This window comes from Pinus tabuliformis, chromosome 9 (assembly GCF_031772625.1).
Source record: "Pinus tabuliformis cultivar Carrire ecotype Pingquan chromosome 9, CPIR1, whole genome shotgun sequence".
In the NCBI taxonomy this organism is placed as follows: Eukaryota; Viridiplantae; Streptophyta; class Pinopsida; order Pinales; family Pinaceae; genus Pinus; species Pinus tabuliformis.
The window spans coordinates 1,688,347,734-1,688,369,111 of NC_142307.1; the positions used below are offsets into that span (position 1 = coordinate 1,688,347,734).

The following is a 21,378-nucleotide window of genomic DNA, read 5'->3' on the forward strand; positions in this document are numbered from 1 at the left end:
GAGGCCCAGGAAAGAAAAGAGGCAGAAAAAAGCAGAATGAGCTGCTGATGGAGTGTGGAAAGCTAATGATAGATTCGGGTAAGATGAAAGACCTAACCAGTTACTCTTTCACTAATCTTTAATGATGAAGTTTACTTCTTGGAACATTAGGGGTCTAGGTAGTAAAAGGAAGCAAATATTACTTAGTAATAGAATGAAACAAGAAGCTCCAGATATTATATTTATCCAGGAAACTAAATGTTCTACACAAAAAATTAAAGAACTTCATAGTAAATGGCTCAATCGTGTTGAGTTTCTAGAAGTCAAGGAAGAAAATACAGTAGGTGGCATTCTTACTTTTTGGAATCCCCTAAAGATTGGTATAATAGATGCTAAAGCTTCCAGAAAGTATCTATCATTGGTCATACAACCTGTGGGGGATAAGGAGTTCTATCTGGTAATGAATGTTTATGGCCCTCATAGAATGGATGACAAATTGAGATTCCTTGAATCTCTTATGGATCTCAAAGAGAGATATGTTGGGATTCCATCAGAAAAAAAGGGGGCATCAGAGCTCTCACCAAAGATGCCTTAGCTTTTCAATCCTTTTTGGACACTATGAAACTGGTTGACATTGATACAAGTAATGGTCTCTTTACTTGGAACAATAGGAGAGGAGGAGGGTCTCTGGTGGCCTCAAAGTTAGATAGATTCATCATATCAGAGGACCTTATACTCAATGACACTAGAATGGAAGCAAGGATTCTTCCCTTTGGAGGTTCTGATCACGACCAATTCAACTAGTGATCAGGGGCATTAGTACTCCCAAGAATAGACCTTTTAGATTTGAGAATATCTGGCTCACCCATCCAGATTTTATCAACAACATTTCAAGTTGGTGGTCTAAGGATCTCCATATTCAGGGTACAAGTATGTTCCTTCTTCACAAAAGATTAAGACATATAAAGCTCAAGCTTAAAGAGTGGAACAAGAAAGAGTTTGGCAATATTTTTGAAGGAAAAAAAGTTGTTGAGAGAAAACTGTAGATACTCAACCAATCCTTTATCAAGGTTGGCTTTGATAAAATCAACAATGATAGAGCCACCAATCTTCAGCACGAGTGGGAGAACTTATGCAAACAAGAGGAAATATTCTGGAGACAAAAATCTAGAGTGCAATGGTTAAAGGAAGGGGAAAGAAATACTGGATTTTTCCACAGATCAACCTTGGCAAACCGAGCTCATAATAGAATCTCCTCGATTAAGGATGAGGAAGGGCAACTAGTCAGTACCCATGAAGAAATTGAAGTTGTTTTAGTTCAACACTTTAGGGGGATTGCACAGGAAAGAATTCCAAATAGAGAGCCTTTCATTAAGGATATAATAAGACATATACCAAGACTAGTGTCCAGAGAGGATAATCTCAACCTCAACAAGCTAGTAACTGAAGAGGAAATCAATGAATTCATCAAGGAAATGCAGAATGGTAGAGCACCGGCGCCTGATGGTTTTAATGTGGACTTCTTTAAAGCATGTTGGAATATTATTAAACAAGATATTATAAATGTGGTAGAAGATTCCATGGAGAATAGAACTATCTTGAAGGCCCTCAACACCTCCTTCATTTCACTGATCCCTAAACAAGATAATGCTCTTACTCCTCACAAGTTTCGACCCATGGCATTGTGCAATGTGGTTTACAAGATTATATCCAAGGTTGTAGCTAATAGACTCAAACCTCTTCTCCCCACCCTAGTTTCTGGGGAGCAATCTGGCTATGTGGAAGGTAGACAAATTCTCAATAACAGCATTCAAGCACAGGAGGTGGTGCACTCACTAACTAGCAACAGGAAGGCTGGACTGATCATGCAGGTGAACCTAGCTAAAGCCTATGATAAGTTGAACTGGACCTATATCAAGAGGGTTCTTATTGCTTTTGGGTTTGATCATAATTAGGTTAGATGGGTCATGGCTTTGGTAACTTCTTCTAGCTTTTCAATTTTGGTAAATGGCTCTCCCTTTGAGATTTTTATTCCCTCAAGAGGCCTTAGGTAGGGAGATTCACTCTCTCCCTTTCTCTTTATACTCATTATGGAAGAACTTGGTAAATCAATTAAGCAAGCAAAGGCAGAAAGCAAAATCAAGGGTCTTCAACTTTCTGAGAATGGACAGACTTTGACTCATCAACAATTTATGGATGATACCATGTTGCAGGGAGTTCCTATAGTCAAAGAAGCTTTGGCATACAAACAACTTCTAAATGAATTTGGTTTGGCCACAGGTATGGAGGTTAATCTTCTTAAATATAATTTTTTTTCTTTAATACCAATATTGCTATACAAAGGAATATCTCCAGAATTCTAGGCTTTCAAAGAGATTCTCTTCCTTCGAAATATTTGGGAGTCCCCCTTACTGCTAAACCTCTTCTTAAGAGTATCTGGGAACTGGTGATTAATAAGATGTAGGATAAAGTTAGGAACTGGACCATCAGATCTTTAAACTTGGCTGGCAGGTTGGTGCTTACAAAGGCTGTTCTACAATCAATCCTAGTTTTTATGCTTTCAGCACTCCCTATACCAAAAGGAGTCTTACAGCAATTCAGAACTATTCAAAGAGACTTTCTCTGGGGAAAGGGGGAGAAAAAAAGGAAATGGGCTTTAGTTGCTTGGGAAAGGATTTGCAAACCCAAAACTCAAGGAGGTCTAGATCTGGATGATCCAGAGGTTCTAAGCAGGGCTTTAGTAGCTAAGTTATGGTGGAGATGGGTCAAAGAACCAAAGGCCCAGTGGGCTAGTATCTGGATAGAAAAATATTCCAGCACTTGGGACAATAACGATCATATAAGGATGTATCACAATATAAAGGGCTCTTACATCTAGAATAAGGCCTGGGAGAATAGAGGCTTAGTTCAAAAGAATAGTTTCTGGGAAATTAGAGAGGGGGATTTGGCACCTTTTTGGGAAGATAAATGGCAACAAGAACCAATACTACTAAATGAGAAATTTCTGGGCCTCAAAAGAAAGACATACATCAAAGGGTTATCACAGGTCAAAGATTTTTGGGACCAAAATAATAATGCAAGTAAATGGAGAAAGTGGAGGAATATGATTTATGGGGAAGATAACCCCTTGAAAACTAAAGTTGAGGCTCTCATGAGGATACTGGAACAAAGGAAGATCTTAGTGACAGGGGGGCATGACCAATTGAGGTGGGGCAACAATAATGAGGGTACCTTTAATCTTAAGGAGGCTAAGCGCAAACTCCTCGAGATGGACTCTCTTGCTCCAGATAGAATATGGCAGAATCTATAAAGGCATTAAGAATATGATAAAAATGTTGTTATATAATATTATATTTAATAATAATAAAATTATATATATATATATATATATAGATATATAGATATATAATAAATCAAAAACACTTTTTATAATTATTTTTTTATTAAAAAAATCAAACCAAACCTTAAAAAAAACTTTTTAAAATTTTTGAAAACTAAAATTAACATCATAAACAGAAAAGACTGACCCTAAAAACATAACTGACATAGTTCTCATAAATAACCCAACAAACCCAAAAATACAAAATATCTACCTCATTCTTATTAAAAAAAAATTGAGACCATGCCATGATGCATATCTCATAAGTCAAAGAAAATATATAATAAGTCATATCACAATGATACATGACCCAAAAATACAAACAAATGATATAATAAGTCATAGTAGTCTAAACAGAAAAGAAGAGAGATCTTCCGAAGAACAGTGTATTTCATGAACAAGTTTACGATCCTCTCAAGACGATGAGCCATCAGCCAATAATAAAAAACAATACTGTATTAACATGATACATTTTATTAACATGATATTTTTTTAATAGTTAAGAGGTGTGTAATTTTTTTAATAGACTTTATATATAATTTAAAAAATATTAATAATAAATAAAATTTTAATGTGAATTATAAATAAAGTAGTGTAAATAGATGTTAAGTAAAATATTTGAATATTACAGAGGGAAAAAAAGAGAATTGTGGTTTTTTAATTTAAGATTTGAGAAATATTTTTAAATATTTTAATGAGTTGATATGAAATTAATAAAAGATATCAAAGGTAATTATATACATGCAGAAAGAGAATTTTTATCTAAGAATATGTGTTTTGTATTTCTAAATAAGAAGGGGAAATGTATTTAAAAATATACTAATACTAAAAACAACAATTTAATGTGGAAAATGTGAGTTTTAAACAAAATTTCTCAATATCAATATGTATATATACAATATCAATTTAACAAAATCTTACATTTAAAATATTTTATTAGTAAGTTGTTGAAGGTCAAAGATATGTGTAATTTCTTCCATGTTCAATATGATTTGTTTTTCTAAGAGAGGTTGGTACCTCAAGATTTTCTATCCCTTGACGCTTGATAAATCAAACTTGAACATGGATGTGTGCTTGATAAAACAAGAGTGAACATGGATTTATGTTTGGTTATTTTATAATTTAAATGTATGTAAATTTTTTTGTATGTTTTAAATATTTAAAATAAAAAAAATGCAAATTTTAATTTACTCATTTTGCTATAATAAAATTATAAACATTAAATGTTAATCTTAACAATGAAATAACAAATTTTGACATCTTAAATGACCATGAGCCCGACTCTGATCATATGCCTTTACTTATAACTCTCAATTTGTCATGCGTAGAGATCCCATGGAAGATAATCCTTATAGCCAAAAGCATTTAATCGTTGATAGAAATAAAAAAGATCTCTTTCTAAATTAATTAGAAACTAATTTTCTTCCGTTATCTAGTATAGACAACATAGAAGATCTCTATCATATTTTTACTACAACCCTCTCATATTCTATTAACAAGTTCTCAATTGAAGTTTCAAGTAATAAAAGACATAACATAACCAACCCATGCTATGATAAAGATTGTAAAAGTGCAAGGAGAGCAATTAAGGAAGTTGTTGATGAATCTCTTAAAATTTGCAAGATAAAAATATACAAAGCCCTAACTAAAGGGAAAAAAGGCAGTATATTCGTAAAAGACAAGAGAATCTCTTACACCTCTCAAAGGTAGCTCCTAAGAAATTTTGGAGGCAGATTCTAACTAGGAAAGCTAAAGATAATAATAAAATTGCTTTACATGACTAGAATTCCTATCTTAAAAAGCTTTACAAATCTACAAATGTCATGGATAACTTTGAAACGCTCCTCACAACGAAATAATTTTTCTCATTAGAAGACATTGATTTTGGGGTTAATCACTTGGCTAATGGGAAAGCTAAGGACATTGAAGGTTACCCGGTGGAAATCTTAAAAATTGGAGGTCTTGTCCTCATCCCCCACATTCACAAGCTTTTCAATCAAGCGGTCAAGCAAGGGTTCCCTAAACAATGGACTCAAATCCTCATTAACCCTATTTTTAAAAGTGGGGATACAAATAACCCCTTTAATTATCAGACAATTATGATCAGCCCTCTCCTAGCCAAGTTATATGGTATTATTTTGGAAAGGAAGTTGAGCATATGGCTTGAAATTGAAGGTAAGCAGGCTAAAGGCCAAGCGGGTTCTAGAAAGCAGCACTCAACAATAGACCACCTTGTTACACTTAGGAACATTGTGGAGGAATGTCGCAATGATAAATCCAATCTCTTTTGTTGCTTTGTGGACTTTAGAAAGGCTTTCGATACGGTTCCTAGAAACAACCCTTGGAATAGATTAGAAGAGCTAAAGGTTCCTTTTGAGTTGAGAGCTGCCGCTATAAGGTTATACGAGAATGTAATTGCCAAGTTAAAGAGAAATGAGGGGTGGTTGAAAGATATTAAGTGTAATATCAAAGTTAAACAAGGCTTCCCCCTCTCCCCTACCCTATTTGGCATTTACATCGACAAGCTAGAAGGTTGTTTAGAGGAAGCAGGATGTGCCTGCATGATCTTAGCTGGGATAGTCATCATCCTTCTTCTCTATGCTGACGATATTGTTCTTCTCGCAAGGTACCCATCTGACCTTGATAAGCAAATTATACTTCTTAAGGATTTCTGCTCTACCATGGGTATGATTGTTAACACTGACAAAGCAAAAGTTATGATTATCAAATCCAAGAAGGACACTTACGCTAATTTTATGTATGACAATAGTAACTTGGAGGAAGTGTCTTCCTACAAGTACCTAGGAATTTATATTCATCATAAGCTCAAATGGAACTATAGCATTGAGAAAAGGATTAATGGGGGATGGAAATCTTATTTTGGTTTTGAAAATAATTGTAAAACAACAAACCTCGTAATGTGGGATAGAAAAAAGTTCCTCTTTGAAAATTTAGTCACTCCAATTATCTTATATAGATGTAAGGTTTGGGGTTGTAGCATCTCCAGAGAATCCTGGAGAAAGATTGAGCAAATCCAGAAGTGTTTTATAACGTATAACCTCAAAATTAAGAGCAACACACCCTATCCTATTCTCCATATAGAAGTGGGTCCTTCCCCTATCGAGAGCCTAGCTATGACTAGGCTTCTATTTTAAAAGCACAAACTCAATAACATAAGAGACCATAGACTTCCTAAGCTAGCTTTAAATTCCAGTCAAAACCACCTAAGGCTCGAACGAGGTTGGTATAAAGACACCAGGGCCTAGTTAAACCATTGGGAGATCGACAAGAATGTTGCATTACAAAACATTAATAAAATTAAAAATATTGTTACTTCTAAGTTCAAAGAAAAAATGTGGTGTGAGAAATATTTAGCAGCTAAAAGAAAATTAAGATATTGTAAGGGGGTCATCAACCCAGCCATATAAGATCAAAAGTATCTCTCTGTTTTAACTAGCTCAAAGAAGAAAATTAATATAGATTAGAATGAACTCTCATGAGCTCCATAGTGAAACGGGTCATTGGGCAGTTTCTAAAACACCATGGATGGAAAGTTTTTGCCATCTCTATGAGAATACGAACATCGAGGATGAATCACTTCCTCTTCGAGTGCCCCGTGTACAACCACATTAGATCTCAGTTTCAAAATCTTTGTTGCAATACTAACCTTCCTAGCCTTTTACACTGTCAAAATTACAGTGAGCTTGGGAGGCTTCTCTCCAAGCTTTTTGAGCATAGGAATAAAATTTTAAATCAAACTAAATAACTCATTTCTTTAGGTCCGATAGACCAAAGTTTGGTCTTAGTGGACGTTAACCACCATCATCATCATCATCATCATTAACTTTTTCTTCTTATTAAAATAATATATTTATCTATTTAAAATTACTAATTTGACAAATATATATATATATATATATATATATATATATATATATATATATATATATATATATATATATATATATATAATGAGTTTATATAATGATACACTTTAAAATCAATAAAGGTCCATCTTAATTTTGGATCTACCAAGGGTTGGGAGGGATCAAATCCCTCATGATACAAACTTTTTTTTAGTGCAAAACTTGAGGAAATGTTTGCACAAGCGATCTCATTCTTCCTGGATCTCAATAAATCTAGAGTTAAAATAGACCTAAGTTGGCTTTGAGTGACACACTACTAAAATGTTTCACTATATTAAATTTTTAATTTTCACTATAGATTTTCTTTTGGTTATTAATATTTTTTAAAATCAATCTCTCTATATATATATTAAAGTTTTTTACTGATCATTAATATTAAAATATTTGATTTATAATCTATTTTTTTTATTAACTTTTTTTAAATATTATATATGAATTCTATTTGAAGATTGAAATAAATTACACATCTCAAAAAAAAAAAAAGATAATGAAATTATTTAATGTATAATTGATAATGAAATATTTTTTTGTTATTAATATTTTTTTTTAACATGTCAACTAAACATAGTATTAATTAGGCAATATGTGGTGTCGATAATAATATTTTCAATTTTTTTTACTTTCAACTATTTTATATTTCTATATAAAATTTGATATTAATATAAAAATTGATATTATCATCATCCTAAAAATTGTATTTTTTTTCATATGGTAAACATTGTTTTTTTATTTTAATATTTTTAAACTTGTTAATGTAAATACATTTTTATTATTTTTAAATATAACATTAATTCTCTACGAATACAAAAAGTTATATATATATATATAACACTAAATTACATTTTTTTATTAATACGTTAAAAAAAAAAATAAAAAAAAAAAAAAAATATATATATATATATATATATATATATATATATATAAATAAAATAATAAACAACATAAAAATATATAACCCTTAAATACATGAGTTTTTTTTTCCTAAATATACTCTACATTGAAAATCACACATGGTATATTCAACCACTAAAGTGATTATTATAAAATATGCATGCGTCTAATAAGAATATACAACAACATAAAGATTCTAGAAATTTTGGCAACATGAAAGCCAATTATAAACACTTTCTACCTCTAATCTAAGTATTCAATAAATTCACATAATAAAATCATATATTATTTATGATTTTCCACTTATAAATGCTTGAAATCATAAACAATTAGTTATTTATCTAGTATTGTTTAGCGTTCATTACTTACAATTACTCAAAAGGGTTTATTTAATAAGTAGAAGAATATCATTTTCTAAGATAATTAATTTAATATACAATTAAAAATATATATATACATAATTATTAATTCAATGATAGAGATTTAATTTTTTTAAATATGTTAGAATATTTATAACCATATTTATAAATCAAAGATTAATATTTATTTCTAAATTAGTTATTTTTTTAATGAATTTATCCCAAATTAATTAATTAAAAAATAATATGTCAATATGTGTCATATTGGGCATGTAATATTGATAAGCGATAATATTGTAACAAAAGCTATTTACAAATTAAGAATTTACATAGTACAATGGAAGAGAATATGCTTGGTTAAGAATCTTGTTTAACTAATATATTAATTATTTTTATAATTTATAATAATAATAATAATTGAAAATAAAATTATAATTTAGTTATTAAATTTGTTTTTATTAGTTTGAGCAATTTGAATATTTGATGCTTTATAACAGATAGATGTTTATATCCATGTACCAAAAATATATGGCTACACTAATACCAAGCTTTAGGAAATGTAAAAATAGTAATATTCTACACATGTATTCTATAATAGTAAATATGATAGGACGGAAGTTAAATTTAAAAAGTAATAACTAAATTTAAGAAAAAAATATATAAAAATATTTAATTCAATAACATTGAAATATTTACAATGTAATGTATAAAGTAAAAATGTTGACATGAATGTCTGTTCTAGAATAGAGATTCTAGAATTTTAATTTAACTAACCTAGTCATATAAATCAAATGGTTAATAAATGTCCATAGGCATCAATCCATAACAAAAAACAAAACACTTACATCCTCTTTACCATAAATATTCTTGATATATAAATAGACTTTGTTACAATACCATGGGCCAATACCGTTACTTATCAAAACTACATTTTTAAAAAGCTATAACTCACTTTCATAAGACATTTCTTGATTTTAATTTTCTTAAATAATTAAGTTAATATATAAGTTAGATACTTATACATTTAAAAAATACATAACAATATTGTTAATCATTGGAGATTCTTAATATGTAAATATGATTTCTTACAATACTATGGGCCAATACAATATATTATAATACCACATACCAAAAATACCATAACTTACTCCATATGAACCTTGTTCATTTGAAATTTTTTCTAATTAAATAATTTAATTAAAAATGTAAAATGAGCATAGCTACTTTTCATAGAAATTTCAACCATTTATTTCTATATAATACTATGAATATTCTATAATATTCAGTTGATCTTAAATCCTATTATACACCTAATAATTATTGATGATTAAGTTAAAATTCTACAAGTGACATTGGACATCATTATCAATAATTATTAGGTGGGTGGTAAGGGATTTAATCTCCACAAAATTGTTCAAAATATTCTTAGTACTATATAGAACTTAAAGTTTCATATTTATCTCCAAGGTAGCTATGTCTTTCTTTTCCTTTTAATTAAATTGATTAATTAAAAAGAATGGCACATGAGTGAGTGTCATATGAAATGAGTTATGGTCTTTTGGTCATGTGGAATTGATAAGACACGGTATTGGTCAATTGTATTGTAACAAAATCTATTTATAAATTGTCTATTAGGGTTATCCATAGTGGTTGGAAGGAAGAAATAAACTCTTCCCACTCAAATTCAATTTGCTCAAGACTAAATCAAAAAAATATGTATGTTCCTCATATAAGATATAATATTTATTATGAATTAATACTTATAACCATTTAAAGGTCATTTCATTCATATAATTACCCTAATTTACAATTACATAAAAAATATTTTTAATATAATTATACATTTATAAATATGATTTTTTTTAGATGCTTGTGAGTGTGATTTCTTAGAGAGGCATTTATAGTGAAGGAGGGTAATGATTGATTTCATATGTGTTCAACATAGAGTTGATTTGATGGTGATATGTGGTGTTTAACATAGAATTGATACAAGTGTGATATGTGATTTTACTATAGAGTTGATATGAAGGTGTTCAATATAGAGTTGATATATTGTGTGATATGTGATTCGGTAAGGGTTTAACATGGAGTTGACACATGTTATTTAAAAAAAAATTATTCTTAAAAAATAATGTCAATTATAATAAAAACATAAGTGAATATACATATTTTTCTATAGTTAGTTAGAATCATTATAAACATTAACAATATAATTTTTATTTTACTAACTAGATTTAATTATTATATTATAACCTAGTAAGAAAGAAGTAAGAAAGAGATATAGTAAAAATATTTCACTTTCTCTCTAATAATCACAAATAAAATATGTAGTTGTTTATACTTTATATCAACTCTACGAAATAAGGTAATTATACCTTAAATAAAATAATTAAAAAAAATTAAAATACTTATATTTATCTTATAAATATTTCAAGATTTAATCAAAATTTTAAATATTCATGTTACTTAACATATTTCAATATTATATTTATATAAGAGTAAAAAAATTAGTTTCTTTCCTCTAGGGAGGTGATGTGTAATACATTCAATTTTCAATATAAAATTGGTATATAAGATTCAAAAATTATTATGAATAATAAAAATAATTCAAAATAAGTCATAAATAAAATATTTAACTATACAAGGTTAAATAATATTGACATGTATTTGTCAAGTCTCTCTAACAAAATCAGTTAAGGATGAGCCTCATGGAGGTTGTTGCAACCAACTTAGGGTTGATGTGGCCTATGGAATATATAATCTTCATATTTAAAAATATATTAATAAAAAAATAATATATTAATATAAATAATATATTTGATAAATATAACATACCCAATCACCTTATTTTACCTATTTAACATTTACCATTCATAGCTATCTCAAGGGAACATAATCAAACTTTGATATACTATATACTAGCATTTGCACCACATGTTGCAAAGGAAATGCCGTAAGGCAATGACATAAGAAACATTAGCATAGAAGAAAGAAGTCAAAATTTTATACAATTTTGTTTCTTTATTGGTGTTTCTTTTTTATCATATGTTATGTTTCAAGGAGATTCCAACCATGATATGTTCAAAGTGAAGGATTTATGAAAATTCTCTTCATTAAGATTTAAGTAAATGATTTAAATCAAACATTTCATAACAAAGTAATCTCATATCATCTTAATTCACAATGCAATGGATAATAGTTTTTGTTCATTAGAAATTGGTCTAATTTTACGAGGAAAACTTAATAGAAAGACTTTAGTAGTAAGGGGAACATTAATAAACTCCCTCATCATTTGTTATATGATGTTGAGTTAGATTTTGGTATCTGGATCATTCTCCCTTTTTCCAGTAAGTTGTTGGTCCTTGTGAGATTTTTGGGTGATGTGATATCTTTGACAAATCAAAGATCAAATTCAGTAAAAAAAATTGAAGGAAATAAATTTTATGATTATGAAAATTCTATTTTGGTGTCAAACATAAATTTTGACTGCTTTTCAATTTATTTCCATTCTATTTAAAAAATATATATGTTTTTTCAATTTATTCTAATACATCAAGCCATTTTCACTAAGAACAATTCCAATTCCCCACAAAAACTAAAACAATGAACTCAGATTTCTATGTTTCAAAACAATAACATAACAAATTTAACCAAAAATGTTATTCAATAATTTATAAAGAAATAAGGTTATGTGTTTGCAATGGATTGTGTTGACCAACATGAGTCCTGCCACATACTGTTTGCAGTGGACACCTTCATAATTGCATATGTTACAACTTTGAGGTACATAACCTTCAGAAAGATAAGGTGAAGAGGATTTACTCCAGGTTAGTGTGTAGAAATAAAAAGCCACATTTGAAAATTTAAGATTTCTATTGAATAGAACTAGTCATTCCCTACTGAGAGGAACCTCGATCCACTTTGATAAAATGTAGTTGGACGAAAGTTGTGTTGATCTACATTCTGTTGTAATTCACACATTCTATAGAAGAGTTTCAACTTGAAGAATTGTTGAGTGCCAAGAAGCCTGAAGAATTTGAATCTGCAGAAGTGCCAGAAATCGAAATGTTTGAATTAGTTGACCAAATTGACAATGGGTAAATTGCTTTTTTTTGTAGTACACATCTAAGCTCACACGATCAAATAAAAAATGTGAATGCCCGTTCTTCTAGGAAGTATAGTACAAGATTTAAACCTTAATGTTCAGGGCTGATAAATATTTGTTTGTTTGCAGTAATTTTGTCTGCCCAGTCAATGACAATGTTTAGTGAACAACTCATCTTTAATGTGCAATATAAATTACTGCAAACAATGTGCAATATAAATGAATTGCATTTTACCCATTAGTTTAATTTTCTAACCCCAACATCCTGCGTCGGACGCTCTGGTTCTAACTTTAATGGTAGATATTAACTAAAGTAATTCTTGAGTCTTCATTGCAGGTATTGAAGAAAGTAATTTTTGTTTTCTCATTACAGCTTGTTACAGTTCTTCTCGGAAGTATAGTAAATCCCCATTTCGAATAATCTCCACTCTGAGTTCCTACATAACATCATCATCATGTTTATAGTCTTTTCTGATTTTAACCAACCCATCCATCAATCCAATCTTATATCAAAGTATTCAGTTTAGATATAACATAAATTTAAGAAATTAGCTTTCCTGTGATAAATCAACCAAAAATAGGCAAATGCCCTATAAATTATACAGAAATATTAAACATCTTACTCACCTGCGAAATTCCCATTCACAAACACATGAAGTGTATGTCCTCGACTATCCACATGCAAGATTGGTTGGCTTCCACTCTTCAAAAAGGGTTCATCTTCAGGGATATTGACACTGTATTGATAAAATATGAAATCAAAATCCTAACAAATTTGAGAATTAGTAGTCTTATCGTCTCAATTACAGATTATCACAAGTTCTCAATACCTGATTGTGTACCATAGATAATCACTTTTATCTAAAACTGTGCTTAGCTATTCTAACAAGCCCTGGGCAGAGAATTTATCTTGTCCCCATATTCCAACATCTTCTTTGTGCCATGACCAGTATACAGATACTTTTCCTGTATCTCCACTTGATGTTGCAACAGGATGAAGGGACTCCATGCTGACCTACTCCATTCCCATTAGGGAAGTCTGTATACTAACCTGTAACATTATATACACATCTGATTAGAGCTCCTCCTATATAACCCTACAACTTTTATCATCACCTCAGCTATTCTGATGACAATCAATATAAAATATCACTAAACTTCACAGTGTTATAGATCACATTTTTGCAGTCTGGCAAGACACTGATAGACCAAGCAGGTAGATTATAAGATGCTCCATTGAATTGCACAATCGCATCCTGCTTCCTGTGGACGTTGCTGAGAAAGGCAACACATACACCAGAATTCTTTGTAGAATATAGTGTTTTGATTGAAAATTTTAAAGTTGCTGAAATAGAAATGGATTATGATTCTACAGGTTATTAGAACATTTAATATAATCTTTCTATTTACCTGTTTGAATACCACGTTTACTAGTGAACAGTTTCAGATTCTACTAGTACCTTAACATGAAATTTGCCTCCAAGAGCATAAAAAAGATTGTATCATAATTGAACCTTGCTAATCCTGAAAATGTCTCCAAGAATAGTAAAAATATTGTACCAGAATTGAGCCCTGCTCATCCTGAAAAACCTCGAGGGAATTGAACCTTGCAAACTTTGAAAAACTCAGGTCAAGATGAAAATTCACAAACACTATTATTTTCCAAAAATTATTATGGCATCTGTGAGTCTGATTGTTGTTTTCTCTTTAATGATTTATCTCATGGCAATTTTTGAGCCTTCACGACACGTGGGAAGCATACCGTGGCGAGGGAACAAGGTCATAAAATCTGATTTTCACTACACGGAGGTCCACACTATTGTAATTGAGGACTTCTCTAAAGTTATATTTGGGCAATAATGCTCACACTGATTTTAAGGTCAAGGGAAGCTTCTTTGAATGGTCTTGTACAATTTATCAAGGAACCACCGTCATTTTCCGAGATATGATACTCTGTTTTGTCTAGTTCACATATATATGAAAACACAGACATAAAACATAATTCTCATGAATAACTTGTGTGCAGATGAGGCGTAAATACATGGTACACTAGAATTCTTTGTAGAATATACTGTTGCCTAGATATTCAGCATAATTTTGATGCCTACCAAATGACTGATTAGTTTCCATCTCAACAGCTTTTAAAACGACACTCCCTTGCAAGAAATAAACATTTTTTTGCAATGTAATAATGTAATAATCTTGTTACAAAAAAAATATTCAATTGAATGACTAACCTCAAGGCCTTGGCCCAGTGAAATGGTATCCATGTCTCCATAGAGTAGATCAGCTTCACATAGTTTTATCACTTTGTGCAACTCTTTCAAATTCCCCCACTTCGGTTGCCTAATATTTCCTGTAAGGATTACAAAGTACCACGATTATACAGAGGTATGTATTTTATTTGTTTTTAGTTTCAATAATGATATTTATCGATTATTTTTAGCTAAGCTACAAGGCTATGAGGGGCACATCTATAGTAAAAGTCATGCAGAATTTACACTCAGCATCATCTAACTTAATAGAAGACCAATCACTTTACCACTTGGGCTAGATCTTAATCTAGTTGGGCCAGAGTACAAAAAATTAAGCAAATATGGAACATAGTACCAAAATTTCCAAATGTGGACTCATAATGGTTCCTAGCTTTTCTCATTGTGAAAGGATAATTGAACCAGACTATTTTTTTAGTGCTATACAATTATGGTGCATATAGTACTCCTACTTCCCCCTGCCCCAAAAAAATCAACACCCACATAGTTTCAGTGCAGACATCCAAGCCTTTTTAATTCAAATCTTATGCAAGAATCTCTCATCAAATTTACAGTACTTTGGATGACTATTTGAATTTGAAATCTGCTATACTTCAGATTGTAGCAGAGGCTTCTCATAGCAAACTATATCGTCCGTGCCCAATTGGATGCATCAACGAAAACCACATTCACTAATGTCCTCATAGATGAAATCACACATTCCTGTGGACGTTGCTGAGAAAGGCAGCACATACACCAGAATTCTTTGTAGAATATATTGTTGCCTGCATATTCAGCATAAGTTTGATGCCTACCAGTCAGTGATTAGTTTCCATCTCAACAACTTTTAAAATGACACTCCCTTGCAAGAAATAAATGTTTATTTGCAATGTAATAATATAATAAATATTTAGGTTTCAGTCACTTTCTTGAATATAATTGACTAGCAACACTCCTCTTGATCCTTAACTTCAATCCAACTGCATGTGGGTTCCTTCTTCAGGGACATGTTTTTCATTGTTCTCCTTATTTTTGCTGCATCATTCCATTTTCCAGCCACAACATAGGCATTTTAAAGCAGAAAATATGTTGGTCCATCATGTGGCACCAAAGCAAGAATGGATTTTTTTATATGCTTTCCATGTTTTACATCACCTTGGACTCTACAAGTAGGAAGCAGGATTCATCCCCAAAGCACAATACTGAAATGATATTTTATTGATAAGATCCATTGCCTCTTCCAACTATCTAGCATGACCAAGAATATTCACCATACAGACATAGTGGTGTGATACTATAATATCTACTTGTAAAATTGAAGTAATGACAACCTTCATCAACTAGCCATACATGAATTTGTTTTCTTAAGCTTGCAATTAGTTGCTTCATAGATTCCAAGTGCAGATTTAAATTCTTCAGCACCCTTCACTATAGAATATGGAACTTCCTTCTATGAAAAAGAACCATAACCTACCCACAGCTGCATGAGTAGCCAAGCTACTCCTCTACGAGCTAATGGTCTAGTGAACATGTCTATCAAGCATTCACCCTTTACCAACTCTAACATTTTATTGGCATTTTCACTATCAAAAATGTTTTCTTTATCACCAAATTTGGTTTCCCCTTCCTTCTTTCCAATGGCCATGGCTATGAAAAAGGATGAGAAATAGCAGAGAAAAAGAGTGAATCTAGGGAAAAAGAAAAAAACAAAGGGGTCCATCTCAACAACTTTTAAAACGACACTCCCTTGCAAGAAATAAATGTTTATTTGCAATGTAATAATGTATTAATCTTGTTACAGAAAAAATATTCAATTGAATGACCAACCTCTAGGCCTTGACCCAGTGAAATGGTATTCACGTCTCCACAGAGTAGAGCAGCTTCACATAGTTTTATCGCTTTGTGCAACTCTTTCAGATGCCCCCACTTCAGTTGCCTTATATTGCCAATAAGTATTACAGAGTACCATGATTATACAGAGGTATATATTTTATTTGTTTTTAGTTTGGAGAATGATTTTTATAAATTATTTTTAGCTAAGCTACAAGGCTGTGAGGGACACGTCTACAGTCAAAGTCACTTAAAATTTACATTCAGCATCATCTAACTTAATATAAGACCAATCACTTTACTACTTGGGCTAGACCACAATCCAGTAGGCATAGAGTACAAAAAATTAAGCAAATATGGAACAGAGTACCAAAATTTCCAAATATGGACTCACAATGGTTCCTAGATTTTGTCATTGTGAAAGGATAATTGAACGAAACTATTTTTTTAGTGAGATACAATCATGGCCCATATAATTCCCGTCCTTCCCCCCGCCCCAAAAAATTAGCACTCACACAGTTTCAGTGCAAACATCCAAGCCTTTTTAAGTCAAAGCTTATGCAAGAATCTATCATCAAAATTACAATACTTTGGATGACTATTTGAATTTTAAATCTTCTCTACTTCATATTGTAGTAGAGGCTTATCATAGCAAACTATATCGTCCACGCCCAATTGGATGCATCAACGAAAACCACATTCACTAATGTCCTCATAGATGAAATCATACATTCCTGTGGATGTTGCTGAGAAACGCAACACATACACCAGAATTCTTTGTAGAATATATTGTTGCCTGCATATTCAGCATAAGTTTGATGCCTACCAGTTAGTGATTAGTTTCCATCTCAAAAAAATTTAAAAAGACACTCCCTTACAAGAAATAAATATTTATTTCCAATGTAATAATATAATAAATATTTAGAATTCAGTCTCTTTCCTGAATATAATTGATTGGCAGCACTCCTCCTGATCCTTAACTTCAATCCAACTGCATGTGGGTTCCTTCTTTAGGGAAGTGTTTTTCATTATTCTCCTTATTTTTGCTACATCATTCCATTTTCTAGCCACAACATAGGCATTTTAAAGTAGAAAATATGTTGGTCCATCATGTAGCACCAAAGCAAGAATGAATTTTTTTATGTGCTTTCCATGTTTTACATCACCTTCGACTCTACAAGTAGGAAGCAGGATTCATCCCCGAAGCACAATACTGAAATTATATTTTATTTATAAGATCCATTGCATCTTCCAACTATCTAGCATGACCAAGAATATTCATCGTACAGACATAGAGGTGTGATACTATAGTATCTACTTGTAAAATTGAGGTAATGACAACCTTCATCAACTATCCATACACGAATTTGTTTTCTTAAGCTTGCAATTAGTTGCTTCATAGATTCCAAGTGTAGAGTTAGATTCTTCAGCAACCTTCACTATAGAATATGGAACTTCCTTCTATGAAAAAGAATTGTAACCTACCCACCGCTACATGAGCAGCCAAGCTACTCCTCTACGAGCTAATGGTCTACTGAACATGTCTATAAAGCATTCTCCCTTTACCAACTCTAACATTTTACTAGCATTTTCACTATCAAAAATGTTTTCTTTATCACCAAATTTTGTTTCCCCTTCCTTCTTTCCAATGGCCATGGCTATGAAAAAGGATAAGAAATAGCAGAGAAAAAGATTGAATCTAGGGAAAAAGAAAAAAACAAAGGGGTCCATCTCAAAAGCTTTTAAAACAACACTCCCTTGCAAAAAACAAATGTTAAGTAGGAAGCAGGATTCATCCCCAAAGCACAGTACTGAAATTATATTTTATTGATAAGATCCATTACCTCTTCCAACTATCTAGCATGACCAAGAATATTCACCGTACAGACATAGTGGTGTGATACTATAATATCTACTTGCAAAATTGAAGTAATGACAACCTCCATCAACTAGCCATACATGACTTTGTTTGCTTAAGCTTGCAATTAGTTGTTTCATAGATTACAAGTGCAGATTTAAATTCTTCAGCACCCTTCACTATCGAATATGGAATTTCCTTCTATGAAAAAGAATTGTAACCTACCCACAGCTGCATGAGTAGCCAAGCTACTCCTCTTTGCCTCTTCCAACTATCTAGCATGACCAAGAATATTCACCATACAGACATAGCAGTGTGATACTATAATATCTACTTGTAAAATTGAAGTAATGACAACCTTCATCAACTAGCCATACATGACTTTGTTTGCTTAAGCTTGCGATTAGTTGCTTCATAGATTCCAAATGCAGATTTAAATTCTTCAGCACCCTTCACTATAGAATATGGAACTTACTTCTATGAAAAGGAACCGTAACCTACCCGCAACTACATGAGTAGCAAAGCTACTCCTCTACAAGCTAATGGTCTAGTAAACATGTCTATAAAGAATTCACCCTTTCCCAACTCTAACATTTTATTGGAATTTTCACTATCAAAATTATCACCAAATTTGGTTTCCCCTTCCTTCTTTCTAATGGCCATGGCTATGAAAAATGATGATAAATAGTAGAGAAAAAGAGTGAATCTAGGGAAAAAGAAAAAAATAAAGGGGTCCAACACAAAAACTTGTAAAACAACACTCCCTTGCAAGAAATAGATGTTTATTTGCAATGTAATAATGTATTAATCTTGTTACAAAAAACATATTCAATTGAATGACCAACCTCAAGGCCTTGGCCAAGTGAAATCGTATTCACATCTCCATAGAGTAGAGTAGATTCACATAGTTTTATCGCCGATGTGTAGTATGGCAAAGTAACACATCATTTTGAAGGCAACATCAAATAAAACTCTGAAACTCTTGTGATGCATCAGGTGGCAGCGATGATGGCCACCATTAAAGTAAAGGAGGCCAAATCATGCCTTTGCCCCTCCCCTTTCAGATAGAAACTTTACTAAAAGGAAGATATCACTATCTCACTTTACACCCTGAGTCAATTTAGGCCTTTGTATGTCGACTTCTATGTAATCTTGAGAAGCATTACAAAATTACCTTACTCTGTTTGACGTGAAATTTTCTTGAGAGTTAGATTTTTGTATCTGGATCATTCTTCCTTTTTCCAGTAAGTCATTGATCCACATCATCCTTGAATAGGCCCAAGAGAGATTGAACCCCAGTGAGAGGGAAATTATGTCAAAGGTGTTCAGGCAGGTCAACGTCCCAGCAGGTCAGCTTGGAGGAGGGGAAGGCTGAGCCACCATCTTCAAGCTGTCTTACATCGACATCATTGTCGACCTATGGGTGCTTGAAGCCCTAACAAAACCAAGAAAACTCCATGACCTACGGAACAGTGATCCTCGTCATAGGGTTAGGGTCTAGCAGCCAAAAAATGAGACGCTGAACTTGGAAAACCAGAGGAAAACTAGGGTGGACATTTGAAATCCCCTTTAGATATTCTTATACATCACTATTAGATTCGCATCGTGGAAAGGTAAGTAGCCCGCCAACAAACAATATGACTCTGCAGGACCAGATGTCAGCCTTGGCTCCATCGTATCCCTTCTTGGTAATCACCTCTTGCGAAACGTATGCTTCCTTTATGATCCGAATTGGATCCTTACACTCTCTTAAAGTTACCCAAACTCTATAAAGAAACTCATGCCGAAGTTCAAAGTCTTGTGGATATTGCGCTTATCAAAAATAACCTCTAAATAATGGTAATTTGCAGCCAGCGCGGAGCAACGAGGACCTTCGGTCAAAGTGCTTGACCATTGGCCCATGGGACTATGCATGGTGCAAAAATGGAAGTTGGGAAGCTCAAACCCAGAAATGGAGGTCGTTTCTGATGCACGATTAGTGAAAAGCGCTAATCGCGCATCTCAAGACAAAACCCCTCGAGAAGGAAAAGCCCTAAGAACATGGTCAAAAGGGAAATCAGGAGACCATGGGAAAAGCGCTAAAATGACAAGCGGGTCCCGCTCTCCAAAACTAGCAGAATATCGAAGGCATTTTGGGTGGTAAGTGGATTTGGCTGAAGACCCAGCGATGCCATACATTGCATGACGCGTGTCCGGTGGATGAGAGATAAAACCACTCTCATCGTAGGCTAACGATCGAGCAAGTCAACCACGTGATAAGAGCGATGACTGTAGCATTTGGAGGCCCCAGATCTAACGGCGGAGATTACACCTGATGGGAGACCAGATTTGGAGGGGGAAATAAGCTATGGAAAATAAAGATTTGAAGTCTGACGTGGATGATGAGTTGGCAGAGATTCGTGTTTCACGAGTGTTGTTGGAGTAAACAGAAATAACGGTCGTTTCAAACAATCGAGTGTTTCCGGTGAACCTAACACTTATCTGTTATGGAATAGGTGGCCGTTTCCCTATGAGATGATGCAGTGACTATAACAGCCAAAAGAAGGGATTCAAACAGATAGAGGCAGGGAACGAGAGAGCTAAAAAAGTGGAAACAAATAGTCAGGAAGCAAATCACTTAAAGCCACAGACTCACAGAGATAGAAAAAAGGGGGGAGACAGAAGAAGAGAGGAGAGTGAACAACGAGAAAAAGCTGAATGTGTAGAGAGTCTTTGGAGTCACTCAAAGGTCGAGTGAAAAGCCAAAGAGCTCAATTGACAACAACATATTTTTTTTGAAGTTGCTTAGAGGTCGAGCGA

General features: G+C 32.4%; 1 long non-coding RNA gene across 1 annotated transcript; it reads right to left on the reverse strand.

Annotated features, from left to right (window-relative positions):
• Positions 1-13,039: 13,039 nt before the first annotated feature.
• LOC149155363 (uncharacterized) lies at positions 13,040-13,686 on the reverse strand. The gene is made up of 3 exons (XR_016262238.1): positions 13,470-13,686; positions 13,267-13,376; positions 13,040-13,076 (listed from the first exon to the last, which is right to left on the reverse strand). It is a non-coding gene; the product is annotated as an uncharacterized LOC149155363 (long non-coding RNA).
• Between the last annotated feature and the right edge of the window lie 7,692 nt (positions 13,687-21,378).